This window comes from Canis lupus, chromosome 16 (genome assembly GCF_048164855.1).
Source record: "Canis lupus baileyi chromosome 16, mCanLup2.hap1, whole genome shotgun sequence".
NCBI lineage: Eukaryota > Metazoa > Chordata > Mammalia > Carnivora > Canidae > Canis > Canis lupus.
In genome coordinates, this window is record NC_132853.1 from 4,564,923 (window position 1) to 4,573,947 (window position 9,025).

Here is a 9,025-nt window from a genome sequence, read left to right on the forward strand (position 1 = left end):
AGATGGCAGAGCCAGGCCATCCCCAAAGTCCGGGTCCTCCTCGGGCTGCCTTCTCCCTTCCCTCCTGCCTCTGTCCTCGGCTGTCCTGTCATTCCTTCCTCCTTCCTCTTCCTCTCTCTCCCTTCTTCTCTCTCTCTCTCTTTTTAGCTCTCTCTCCCACTTCCCTCTCTCTCTTCCTCTGTCTCATGGTCATTTTTGGTCTCCATCTTTTCTATTCTTTCTCATTATGATTTTCTTTTTCTTTCTCTCTACCCCATCTCTCTTTTCCTTTCTTGCCATCTCTCTCTCTCTCTCCTTTGCTCAGCTCTGTGCCTTTATGTGAGACTCCTCTCCATCCATCAATTGCTGCTTCTGTATTTCTGTACCTCTGTTTCTCATTGTTTTTCTCTTTCTCACTCTGTTTTTCTGTTTTCTTTCTCAATTCATATTCTATTCCTCAATTTCTATCTTCAGTTAAATGCTTCTGTGACTCTACATCCCTATATGTCATCTATCACCTAGCTATCTCTCTCTCTCTCTCTCTTTCTCTTTTTTAAAGATTTTATCTATTTATTCATGAGACACACACAGGGAGAGGCAGAGACACAGGCAGAGGGAAAAGTAGGCTCCCTGCAGGGACCCCGATGCAGGACCCTGGGATCATGACCTGAACCAAAGGCAGCCGCTCAATCCCTGAGCCACCCAGGCGCCCCTCTTTCTCTCTCTCAATCACTCTTCTTCCAACATCTTGGTCCCTCCTCCTACTTCCCTTTGTTGGTCCCCTCACGCCCTGGCTCTCCGCGCCCTCTTGAATCTGTCTGTTTGCTACTTCTCAAAGCTCTGTATTAATTCATCTAACACAAAGTTAGTATTTTCCTAAAGATATTTCATTTGGAAATTAAGCGGCCACTGAGAAGACACAGCTGCCAAGGAAGGGTCAAGCTCCCCTGGAATTCTGTGTTCCCACTCCACGTGGGGGCCAGGGCAGCCTTTGGGGGCATGTGATCAGCCTCAAGAGAGGCGGGGTGATTCTCCACATTTCGCCCTCCACTAGCATTAGAATTAGACAGACTACGTCCCAGTCTCATGTCCTTACTTACTTCCTCACTGCCTGTGGGACCCTAAGCAAATCACCAAAACTCTCCGAATCTCATTTTCCTCACCTAAATAATGGGGATAAGAATAGGGAGGCGAAGAATTTGAGCAATCTACCATTTTTACAATCTACCATGGCATGGTAAATGGGGGAAAACAATAGGGTGGCAGAAATCTTTTGCAAGTGACTTTGCGGCTCCTTCCATCAAGAGGTGGAGCCTAATTCCCCATCCTTATGACTCCTGGTCTTGGGCTATCCTTGTGACTTGCTATGACCAGTGGACTCCAGTAGAATGACAGTACTCGGGTTCCATGACTCAGAACATTCTCTTCCCTGCTTTGAAGTATACTTATTTTTCAATTAATTTATTTTATAACCCCTTTTCTACCATCCCCAGGGGTTGGTGAAAGGTGATGTGTTTCAGTGCTCAATTAGTCTCTACCAGAGAAACAGATCTCCTGGTCCACTGGTAAATGAGCATGCAGCAAAAATGTGACCCTAAAGGTTCAAGTGGGGAAGCCCTCGAAAGTCTCTGGTACGGTTCCATCTGCATCTTCATTGTCAGAACCTAGAATCCAAGAAGGATCATCCACAGCCTGGGAAAGGTCATGATGAATCCCAAGAGATGCCCAAGGGGAGCAGGGCAGCCCTCAGCCACAGCTCTTCCATATTCTCCTCCTGCCGAGCCTCTTGTCTCTCTTGTGCTGCTTCCATTTCCTCCCGCCCCAGAAGATCCTCCCCTTATTGGTTAAGAGTCTGGGGTTATAGTGATTTTTTTCAATGACTAGTTTAAATAAAAGGGAGGGGATTTATTGGCAGACTCTTGGAGAAGAACACGGTGAACTGCCAGGCTGGGAAGGGCAGGGGGCAGGTAAGCCTTAACAACTGGCACCAGGAAATGAGTGTTGTGCGCTTCTCTCTCAATCTCATCATTTCTTCTCTCTGTGCCCCTGCTTCACCCTCCTCTCCCCCCACAAACCTGCCTCCCCGTCCCTCAGCCCAAATGTCCACGTGACAGAACACAGCCACCAAGGGCTCCAGAGTTGGCCATGTCACAGCTCTGGCTGTCCAGAGACAGACTCAGTTCTACACCCAAGATCCTAAGTCCTAGGAGAAGACTCACCAGTTGAGTGTGGGCAGACAGCTGTGGGGACTGGGAGACATCCTGGATTAGAACTCCCTTCAAGGAAAGAACTTGCTGCCCCACTGCAGGGAGGGAATTCGCTGTTAGCCTCCAGCTGTTAATTTTTTCAGGTCTTCTCAACTTTTTTTTTTTTTTAAGATTTTGTTTATTCATGACAGACACAGAGAGAGAGAGAGGCAGAGACACAGGCAGAGGGAGAAGGCTCCATGCAAGTAGCCCGATGTGGGACTCATCTGGGTCTCCAGATTCACACCTCGGGCCGAAGGCAGCACTAAACCGCTGAGCCACCAGGGCTGCCCTCTTCTCAACTTTTGAGCCAAGGTCATGTTTTTCTTGGGGTGGTACCAACCAATGACTGTGTCTCACAGGGTTGTGGTAGAAGGATCCAAGACAAGACTCCTCCAACTAACAGCCTTTGTCCTGGAGCTTTGGGCTGGATCAGCACAGCCTGTATGGGGCCTAAACCACCATCTGTGTCCAACCCGTCACCCCCTCTCACCACCCCACCCCCACACATCTATTTTCTTCTCCTTTCTCCCTTCCTCACTCCTCAAAGGACCATTTGCATTCCTAACCCTCACAGTTTCCACCTCCCTGAGGACCCAAGTGACACAGCACCCACCTATTGGCATCTCTGAGTACCTTGCACAAAATAGCTGCTCTCACAGAGACTGTGCTCGAGAAGGGGGATTGTCCAGAAGAAGTGCCAGGACACTCCTTGTCCTGTAACCTCTAGTTCTGGATTTTTAAAATTTAATTAATTCTAAATTGTGATAAAATACAATAAAATTTATCATCGTTTTTTTTTGTAAAGATATACTTATTTGAGAGAGGGAGAGCGCGCGCACAAGTGGGAGGAGGGGGCGAGGGAGAGGAAGAAGCAGACTCCCTGCTGGGCAGGGAGCCAATGTGGGGCTCAATCCCAGGACCTTGAGATCATGACCTGAGCTGAAGGCAGATGCTTAACCAACTGAGCTACCCAGGTGCCCCTAAAATGTACCATCTTAACTACTTTTAAGTGTATAGTTCAGTGGCATTAATCACATTCACACTGTTGTGCAGCTCTCACCACCAACCATCTGCAGAATGCTTTCATCTGGCAAAACTGAAACTCTGTCCCAATTAAACACTAACTCCCCATTCACCCCCAGCCCCTGGCCGTCAGCATCCTACTTTCTATGAACTTGATGATTCTAGGGACCTCACATAAGCAGAATCATACTCTATTTGTCCTTTTGTAATGGGCCTATTTCACCTAACATCATGTCCTCAAGGTTCATCCGTGTTGTCATTTCTTTGCTTTTTAAGGTTGAATGATGTCCTGTTAAATATATGTATCCCATATTGTTTATTCACTCATCCATCAGTGGACACTCGGGTTGCTTCCACCCTCTGGCTACTGTGACTAATGGCGCTATGAACATGACTGTACAAATATCTTTGGAGTTCCTGCTTTCGATTCATTTGTGTATATACCTAGAAGTGGAATTGCTAGATCATATGGTAAGTCTATTTTAATTCTTTGAGGAACCACCAGTCTGTTTCCCATAACAGCTGCACCATTTTATATTACTACCAACTACAACCTTTTTGTACAGTGAATGTACTCCAAGTCCCTGGTATGCCTTACAATTAAGATGATAAAGCTTATGTGATGTGTATTTTACCCCAATTTCTCCACATCCTCAGCAATACATGCTATTTTTCTGGTTTTATTGGTAGTAGACATCTTAATGAATATGAAGTGGCAGGTCTATTTTCACTGGGATGGGCACCCAGCCATTTCCCCTGACGCTATGGGGAGCTGCCAAGATCCCCTTGGGACCAGGGCATTCACTATCTCAGCTTCCAGGAGTGTTGCCTGCTGACACTGCTCACAGTGAAAATCGTGCCCAGGAATCACCCTTGGCTGATGGGACCTTCTTCCTTCCCTCAGGATGGACCACATCCAGTGACTACTTGGTGCAGAGATTCAAGGCTTGGCTTCCTTGTCTCAGCCTAGTGTGACTCTGAAGGGCCATCCCAGTTCAGAGCTCCTGCTGAGATCAGCTGAAGTCTCTGCTGTAACCACATGGCAGTTGAGCTTCACCTCTGCCCAATCCTGCTTCCCTGACTCCACCTCTTGGGGCCCAGCAGGACCAGGTAAAGGCCTTGGATAAGAAGCCAAGTTGGAGAACCACTACACTAGCCCTGAAGCCATTCCAGTCAGGCTGGCGGGGGTCTAGCCAAGGGTTGAGGTCAGCCTGCAGCAGTGTCTGGGGCTCCCAGCCTCACACCTCTGGGCTGCGGGCTCTGGGCTGAGATTGGCCCCACCTCAACGGACATTCCTTCCACCAGGTCCCCAGGCCCTGGGAGGCACTCACCAACACACCAGTTTTCTGAGGACCTGCATTTCTACCTTGACCACCAGAAGCTTCAAGGAACAAGGTTCCTCACCCAGACACTGACCTCCATTCTTGGTACCTGTGAATCATGCATTTCACACTCCGTGCCTTGGTTCATGCTGCCTCTCTGGGAGGAATGCCCTTCCCACTCTGGCAAACTCCTCTTCACCTGTCTTGATCCAACTCAGGACACACCCCGCCCCCGCCCCCACTACCGCCCTCAAGAAGCCTCTCTGGACTCATCTTATATCCTCGCCAATAGAAGCCCTTCCTCTGTTCTGTGTCCGCCACAGCCCCCGGCCCCCACATGCCTGCCTGTGAACACAGGCACAACTAGACTGGGCGCTCCGTGAAAGTAGAGTCTAGGTTGGACTTGCCCGGCAAGTACCTGGCACAGAGCAGGCATTGGTGAGCAGCAGCCGAAAGCTCCAGCCCAGCTTAGCCATGGGAACGCCAAAATTCATCTAATCTTATTCCAGCAACGCCTAGATCTCTAAAAGGCATTGCTTCCACCAATGGTGAATGCTGCTCCTGCTGCCTGCATCCTGGGGACTGCTTTTGTTCAACCACTTCTGCATACCTGCCAACACGAAAAGAGACCCTGGTAGCAGGACCAGGGCTGGAGACACACAGGGCACAAAATGTAAAGAGGCCTCGCTCTCAGGCACCAATCCTGCACCTGCACCCCTCGGAAAGGGAGCCCTCCTTGCATTTTGCTCCCTGGGCACCTCACCTTGCTTGCCCCAGTCCCTGCCCTGCCCATAACAATAACAAGAGCCACACCTGACATTTGTCCAGTTACTATGTGCAGGGTAGAGAGCTGGGCATTTTGCAGGCATGAAGTTATTAATCCACACAACACTGCTCTAAAATATGAACCTCAAGATCTCCATGGCATGAGGACCCCAAAACACAGAGAGGTGATTGAATGCTGAGCGGGTATAGGCACGCACTCCCAGCTTGGCCTGGCACCTTGCAATGCTGCCCTGGAGAGGAAGCCCCTTCCCTCCACTGTTCCCACCTCTGGGCCTTGGCACATGCTGTGGCCGGCACCAAGCAAACACTCTTGGTGTCACGTGTCCCTGGATCCTCACAACAGCCCTATCCAGTGGATGTTATGGTTCTCCCTACTTACTGTACAGATGAAGAAACAGCCTCAGTGAGGTGTGGTGCCCCACCCCCACCATCCAGCCAGGCTTCCGGCCACCCAGGGTGTCTGTGGCAGACCAAGAGAAGGTTCTTTTCTCCTGTCTCCCCCTAGGACTCCTCTGTGAGACCTTCTACCAACCCTCACCTCATCAGGTATTTATGGTTTTGCCCGTAAAAGGACAAGCCATCCCGATAAGATAGAAACGTTTTATGGGGCAACAAAAATATAGATAAAATTTTATAGTGCAAATCAGGAGGAGGAAAGTATTAAGTTCCATAAACACCTTTAAATTTTAAACAGCCCCCATTGCAGGGTCCCTGGAGCCAAACTTAAATAATGGATCAGAAAGGGGATAAATCTCCCTGGTCCCCCGTGTGGCAGTGGGAGAGACCTGATCGACAAACAGACAGGAAGGGGGGTATGGGCGGCCGCCCGGTGCAGTGCTGGGTCCTTGCGGGCCGCAGTGCGGGCAGAGAGCCTTGTCTTTATTGTACTTATAAAATATACATGGCCCTTTATTGAATTGCCTGCTGTCGAAATCTGCAAGAATGTTATTGCCTTTTACTGTCCTGGAGAGAAGCAGAGCAGCAACATCTGTGTAATTTCATAAGATGCAGGAGCCATAAATCTGATTGTGCCGGATATAAGATCGATCGTAAAAAATCACGCATTGAACAGAGATCGGGGATGCCGGGAAGCAGCAGGGGCCAGTGCAGCTTGGGGGGCGGGGGGGTGGAGAACGGACCTGCTCCACACCCTCCAGGAGCGGCGTCCCAAGTGGGGCTCTGGCCAGCAGGTGCTTTGGAGGAGTAAGACCCTCCCTGTGGGGTCAGGACCTCTGGGGTCCTTGCCCTCTGCAGGGAAGGGAGGTGGGGTCAAAACCTTCCCAGACCCATGAGAGACCTACTCAGAGATGGGAAGCAAGAGCTGGAAGGGGGCACCCAGGATTCACTGTCCTTATGCATAAGAGGGACAGATGGATGTAGACACACCCAGTCACCCCCAATATCAGGTACATGGGTATAACCAAGACATCCTCCAACCTCTGTTTCAACCTGCCTCACACCACTACCCACAATGACCTTCTCTTAATCCTTCTCTTGTATAAAATTTGTCTTGTATCTTCATAAAAAGTGCAATTGTTTTGGAGATAGATGATAGATAGATAGGTAGATAGATAGATAGATAGATAGATAGATAGATAGATATTAGGGATGGAGACAACAAATAGAACCCCTCTTTCCCTCTGGGCTTGGAGCCAGGGAGAGATAAGACACAGTGATATCAAACCAGCCTAATCACTCATCAGATCTGATTGGAGGGCATGGCTGAGATGAGCCACCCATTGGGCTTTCTCATATGGTCCTTCTGATCTGAATTGCCCTTTCCATTTCTGGACTGTCCCCCAGGGCAAAGCCTTCTGGGAACCTACACCACCCCCAGCACTCTCCCTGCAGGCAGGCCTGCGGAATCGAGAAAGCCCAGAAGAGGCTGGGTGAGGCATGCTCAGTTCCTGTCCCCAAATGCACCAATCCAGTCTCACCTCCCTTGGGGCAGAATCAGTGAGGGGTGCAGAGAGAAGCCAGGAGTGTTCTTACAGAAACCCAAGTCCATGTGGCAATGACGGTATCTCCATCCCTGGCCTCTCCTCTGAGATGAAGTCCCAAGAAACTCATCAGAAAGTGTGAAAGCATGGGAAAGGTTTGCCCAGGGCTTCTCTGCTCTCTGAATGCCTGGAAATTACCTTTCCTTGTCAACCAAGCTGCCCTTGCCCTACAGCTGAGTGAGAAGGGGTGAGTTTTTAAAGAGCAAGAAAATGATACAGAGATGGGAATTGGTTGCTCCCAAAGAGATGGTCTTCCAACAGCACTCTTATCAGTTATCTGTTGCTCTATAACAAATAACCCCAAAACTTAGAGGCCTGAAATAAGAACATTTGTTATCTCATAGCTTCTTGAAGGTCTGGAATCCTACAAAGTGTGTCCGAGTAAGAAGTAGCTAGTGCCATCCACCTCTCCCTCCTTCCTTCCTGGGACACAGACATTCTGTCTGGAGTGATGGCAGCCACTTTGTGACCATAAGATGACAACCATGAGGAAAGTAAAGCCTACCAGCTAAAAATATTAATTTAGAAAGACAGAACTTCAAAGGTTTCAGTGATCATGGGGTCAACCACCACAAGCAGCCACCTTGTTCTAGACTTCTTTTTCCATGAGAAAAAATGATTCATTTGAGCTCATGTTCACTGGGTTCTCTTTTACCTGCATAACCAAACACATCCTCTATCTAGCTGATGGTGGTAGCCAATAGAAAAAATATAGCTTTGAAGTGAGTCTCCCCTTCATGATACAAAGCAGTGTGCCAGCATATAGATGCAAAATGGCAGAGAGAAATGAAAAAAAATTTTAAAGGAATGCCATCCAATTCAGCAGGAGTGTGGGAAAATGATCGTTCTTATGTACTGTTGGTGAAAGTATAAATTGGTTTAGCCTTATTAGGGAGTAATTTAGCTATATCTATTATGCTATAAAATGCATAAACTCTCTGACCTAGAAACCTCACTTCTATAAATCTATCCCACAGAAATAATCACATGCATGGGTAACGTAATAAGCATAAGAATGTTCATTGTAGCATTGCTTATAATAGCAGACATTGGGAGCAATCTCTATCTCCATCAGCAGACACACAGTCAAATAAATTACTGTTGAAGTCTGTGCCATCCAGTACGATAGCCCCTGGTCACGTGTGGCTACTCAGCTCTTGAAATGTAACTAGTTCACATGTGCTGTTAGCGTAAAATACATGCTGGATTTCAAAGAATATTTTTAAATAATGCAAAAAAATCTCAATGGTGATATATTGTTTACATGTTGAAATGATAATATTTTGGGCCCGCTTGGTTAAATAAAATACATTATCAAAATTAATCCCATTTATTCCATTTCCTTTATTTCAATGTGGCTACTGGAAAATTTAAGGGGCACTTGGGTGGCTCAGTCAGTTAAGCATCTGACTCTTGGTTTTAGCTCAGGTTATGATCTCAGGGTTGTGAGATCGAGCCTTAGGATGGGCTCCGTGCCCTGAGTGGGGCTCCACTATCAGCACAGAGTATGCCTGAAATTCTCTCCCTCTGCCTCTCCCTTCACTGGTGCTTGCTCTCTTTCTCTCTGTCTTCTCTCTCTCCCTCTCAAATAAGTAAATATTAAATAAACAAAATATTTAAAATTATATATGTGGCTTACATTACTTTCTATTGGATGGCACTGTTT

General features: G+C 47.9%; 1 long non-coding RNA gene across 2 annotated transcripts; it reads left to right on the forward strand.

Moving 5' to 3' along the window:
- The first annotated feature begins 727 nt into the window (after nucleotides 1–727).
- On the forward strand, nucleotides 728–8,683 carry LOC140605743 (uncharacterized). Of its 2 annotated transcripts, XR_012008307.1 has the most exons (3): nucleotides 728–3,722; nucleotides 4,156–4,361; nucleotides 4,557–8,683. It is a non-coding gene; the product is annotated as an uncharacterized lncRNA (long non-coding RNA). The 2 variants fall into 2 exon arrangements; XR_012008306.1 differs by having other exon boundaries at nucleotides 4,156–8,683.
- The last annotated feature ends 342 nt before the right edge of the window (nucleotides 8,684–9,025 follow it).